General features: G+C 40.3%; 1 long non-coding RNA gene across 1 annotated transcript; it reads left to right on the top strand.

Annotated features, from left to right (window-relative positions):
- The first annotated feature begins 2,368 nt into the window (after positions 1 to 2,368).
- LOC311512190 lies at positions 2,369 to 4,558 on the top strand. The gene is made up of 2 exons (XR_014709421.1): positions 2,369 to 2,519; positions 3,564 to 4,558. It is a non-coding gene; the product is annotated as an uncharacterized lncRNA (long non-coding RNA).
- Positions 4,559 to 5,032: the final 474 nt, after the last annotated feature.

Raw genomic sequence — 5,032 nt, 5'->3', positions numbered from 1 at the left:
GCCGAGTGATAAGAATACACCTAAATTCTTAAAATACAGGCCTTTGCAGACAGGCCTGAATATCTATATCCTAATAATGATCATGATGGCCCCTTCTCGCCTTAAAGTCTATGAGTCTATGAGTTTATTCCTGTGCACAATCCCATTCCTCTTTCCCCTGCCTCTTCATCTGACTGTTACTATCAAGCAAAATTTTTAACTTCAGTCTCATGTTTTCCTCAACATGTTTCCCCATCTCCTCCAGCAACGTGGATATGGACCTGTTATATGTACATTTCCTGAGACTGTAGTTAAGGTTTATTTTACAGAACACGTCAGGGTGATTTTGCCCAGTGTAGTGTGTGTAAAAAGAAAAGGAGTACTTGTGGCACCTTAGAGACTAACCAATTTATTTGAGCATGAGCTTTGCTGTAGCTCACGAAAGCTCATGCTCAAATAAATTGGTTAGTCTCTAAGGTGCCACAAGTACTCCTTTTCTTTTTGCGAATACAGACTAACACGGCTGTTACTCTGAAATCTGTAGTGTGTGTGTTATTCTTTCTTTCCATGGAAACACGTCCCTATGGTGGGTCACAGTATCCTGCTACTTATGAATAATTTCACTTTTGAGTAGCAACCAAGAGGTAGCATTTTCTCTTACCTCCGAATTCCCTTCCTTTTCAGGTTTTGGGTCAGTGGCTGGGATTTACACTTCAGCCTCCTTAAGAGACATACACTGCAGTTTTTCTTATTTTAATTACATATTGAGATTTGCAATCGTACACCACGCACAAACAAGCTTGAAATTTACACAATGACCATTTTTGGACAATTATTATTTTTATTTATGAAGAAGGAAAACTTAAAGTGGATCAGAACCTTATCTAGCTGGTCATTGTTTTGGCTTAGATTGGAAGATGATTCCTACATAAGCTTGCCAAACAAAACAAAAAAATTAACGAAGCCACAAATAAGTCCCCATATGAATGATTCTCGTTTTAGTGACATATTAAGAGTCCAAGAATTCAAAGGGTCTAAGAGGGTTCAGGATCAATGGTAAATACATAGCACGGGTTGTCAAGACTTCTGTGTTTTATTTCTGATGCTGCCACTCGCTCTTTATGTGACCTTTACCTCAATGTGCCTTTGTTTATCTACAAATAAAACAGGGATGATATCACTCATGGAGGATGTTCTACTTCCTCAGAACTCAGCATCTCAAAGCACTTCACAACACTCATTAAGGTTTTTGGTGTTCAAAGTCTTGTATTACTAAGATATTAATAGTTGGTTACTGGAAAATGCCCTTGTTCTGAGTAATGGAGTCAATTTAAAAAATGTAGGTCAAGGTGACTCGTGTCATTCTTCTAATCAGGTTGTAATTTATAGTTCAAAATTTGGGACTTTCCATGGAAGAAGCTTTGCATTTTCTTTTATAATAGAAATTCCTTTTCAAAGGTTAAGAGCAGGAAATCAGCTGACATAAATCAGCACAGCTCCATAGAAACCAAGGATGTTCAGGGCATTTAAATCAAAATAAGGCTCTTCACCCTTGTCTGTTTAGAGGAAATTATGAATTATGGTATTACACTTTAAAAGTCATTCTCTTCCTGGTAGACAAGGTTTCTGCAAGTTATGACTCTCTTTGCTCTTGATGGTTGGAGATCCTGTTGTAGATGTTCCAGGGTTTATTACAAACCCTTTATAAAATCATTGCACTGCTTGTTTTCAACCACCACCATCCCTCACCTCAACCCAGGAGCAACTGTGCAACAGGCAGAAAGTCTTCCGCCATGATGACTGGTGACATCAGTGGAGGTGGATTATGAACTGAATTTCTAATCAACATGAGGGGAAATTTACCTCTGAGCAGAGGAGCAGCACAAAGGCTATAGAAAACTCAGGTCCCTGTTAAGACCTTTTTTTAAAGTTTAAGTGGTTCATAGTTCTGTACTGTCCTTTTCCTAGGGGAAAATCTCAAGTCAAAGGGCTGGATAAAAACCCACCCAGAGTAATGACTCCCATTGACTTCCAACAGGTGATAGTTCAGAAAACTTGGAGGTGCAGACTCTGAGAATGCACAGTGCTCCCTCACTCCTAGGAATTTCAGAAAGAACTGTGCAATGCTCCCAACAGATACCAGGATGGCTTACTAGGACCAAGCAGGATTCCTCTACAGGACAGCAGATTGTGCAACAGATACAGTTCTGACTATCCTTTTGATTCATTCCCATTGTAACTCCAACACAGCCACAAGGGTGAAACTATGATTGAATGGGTCCAATAAAACTTTTATGATGAAAGACACCTGTGGCGTATCGTGTGTGTCATACCATGTGAGGCTGAAAACAAAATAATCCTGAAAACAATTATATCAATTGAAGGAGTGATGTGCACAGAAAATATGTTTTGAAAGGGATTAAGATCTAAAGAAATAGGGTGTCTCCATTTCTCCCAGCAGTCTAAGTTACTGTATAAAAGTGCTCACGACTCAGGTTTCTTTAACCACATCTCTTGACTTCTCCTCCTCAGTGACCTGGGTAAGTCTGATTTGACTGAATTTGTCTATACCTAACGAGATGTCATGTTAGTGATGGTTTTAATTTAGAACTGAATCTTGCACATAACTCTGTGTTTATTGGCTATATGAAGGTTTTCTTCCATTTAAAAATTATAGTTAATAAGTTGCATGCTTTTGTGGAGTTTAGAAGTTTATGCTTCAATTTTAAGAGGTACATAGATGGACGTCTGGACTGATCCGGTATGGCAATTCCTAAATCCTTATGTGCCCTACAAGCAATTTTACCTGCAGATCTACAAATAGTGTAGGGGGGAGGGATAGCTCAGTGGTTTGAGCATTGGCCTGCTAAATCCAGGGTTGTGAGTTCAATCCTTGAGGGGGCCATTTAGGGATCGGGGCAAAAATCAGGGATTGGTCCTGCTTTGAGCAGGGGGTTGGACTAGATGACCTCCAGAGGTCCCTTCCAACCCTGATAGTCTATGTCTATGATAGGTTACCTTAGGTCCTTGATTCAGCTGAATAGGGCTGATTTCTACCTGCTCAGGATCTAGTTCTTAGTGTTTTATTTTGACAAAAGAATATTTTCCATTCATTCATTATCAAGTACTGCTGACACACAAGCTATAGAAGTCAAAGCACCACCCCGTGATTCTGGAGAGATGTGGTTTGCATGCTGAGACTAAGTCTTCACAAGAGAAATAATTTTAAAAATTTGTCCCTGCCTACTTTGTACGAACATTCTGTAAAAGGAATAAAATCCTTATGCATGCATGACAGAAATATTGTATATTCTATGTTTATTTATTCCAGTCAGTGCTCTTGAAACAAAGGAATTAAGAAAGGTTCAAAGGAATTAGGAGGGAGGCTAAGAGAGAGGGGAACAAGGGGACGAGGAAGAGGAAATAGGAGGCAAAATGTATCTAGGAACTGAGGGGCTAGATTATCATTTTCCTGTTCTGTCTTTCTCTCTATGTTCCCCATTACAATAGTAACTAAATTTTTCCTTTTCATTCTGTTGACTCTAATGCATTATATTGACTCTTTGCCCTGCTGTGTGTTTCAGGTTTACCTCCAACGCAGAAAGATGACTTACCACCCCCAAAAGATTTCTCACCACTGGGGCTGTGACCCTTGCAGTTACGGGAGCTGGGGCGGTTATAGAGGTCATTACAACTGCTATCAGCCATGGGGTTACTCTAGGCCATATGGATATGGGTGCAGCTATAACGATGGTTGCTACTACCCTTATTCTTCCCGATGGGGCCATGGCTATGGTGGCTATGGCTATGGTAGCCATGGCTATGGAAAGTGTTGGCCATGTTAAATACAGCAGGAATAGCTCTGGACCAAGGAACAAGCAGGAAACGAAAAGCAAGATACGATTCATGGCTGAGCTTATGGGCAATGGCTTTCGAAAATGCTGATTCCCACAACTCCCCTCAGAGCTGTGTGGGCTCAGCAGATCTGTACATTTGCCCCATATCTGTATTTTCCAAGTTACACTTTATGACTGTTACTTCTCATATTCTCTGCTTCTTCTTTCATTATCCAAAGGCCTGAATCTCAATTCCATGAAGGCCCCTTTAGGCCAATCTGACATTGTCAGTGAAAGGGGTCTTAAGGTTAGGACAAATAACATTTATACCCACTTGAAGGCTTCTTATAGAATAGTGCAAAGGGGTCTTACTGGCAAAAGACTATTATGCCTTGGTTGTTTAAGCCTTTTCCTGAATATATGTCATTTCTTTTTTCATTTAACTGTGCTAGAGAAAATGTATAATGGAGAAGCAGCTTAGTGCTCCACTAATATTGTGCTTTGTCTTATTTGACCCTGACTGGCATGAAACAAGTACATGAAAATAGTTGCAAACAGGACTTGATTATCAAACTCTACAGCGGCCATGAAGAAAAAACATCTGGTATGAAATGTATCATCATCGGTGATTCATTGCAGACTATCTCAAAAATCTGGAAATATATTCTTTCTTCTCCGCATTGTTTCTGTCTGTTCCCATGTACTCCTTTTCTTATTCACAGTAAACTTATTTTGCATCATAATATCTGTTTTCTGGATTTCCTTTTGGCTCCATTCCTTATTTACCAACCTTTGTGACCCAGATTCAGAGAGCTTTGAAGTCAATGTGAGAGAAGCACCTAAATACCCTTGTGAACCTGGGAGTGTGGGTAATCATTCACGCCTGTGCAGGAAGCCAGCACCTGTGCACTGCTTACGTCCCATTTGAGCCCTGTAGTGTGAAGAGAATCAGGTCTGGCAAGAGACTGTAAATCATAAGAGAGGCATTAGCCCTACTGTTCCCCTGTTTGTACCAGCTAAGCCAAATAGGGTGATGGGTATTCCTTCTCATTCAGAACAGCTAGACCTTTTCAGTTCAATATCAACTAATAGGAACTTGGTATATTCCAAACTGGCAATGCTAGGACTTAAACTGTTCTGCTGATTCCCTCCCATACTCCTGAGGTTAGAGAGCAGCCTGGTGTCCCCCAAGCCCCCGAGTTATTCCAACCTCACAA

The sequence above is a fragment of the Lepidochelys olivacea genome (genome assembly GCF_965140295.1).
Source record: "Lepidochelys olivacea isolate rLepOli2 genome assembly, chromosome: 24".
Taxonomy (NCBI): Eukaryota; Metazoa; Chordata; order Testudines; family Cheloniidae; genus Lepidochelys; species Lepidochelys olivacea.
Note: the sequence above shows the minus strand (reverse complement) of the source record. Positions and strands in the feature narration are given on the sequence as shown.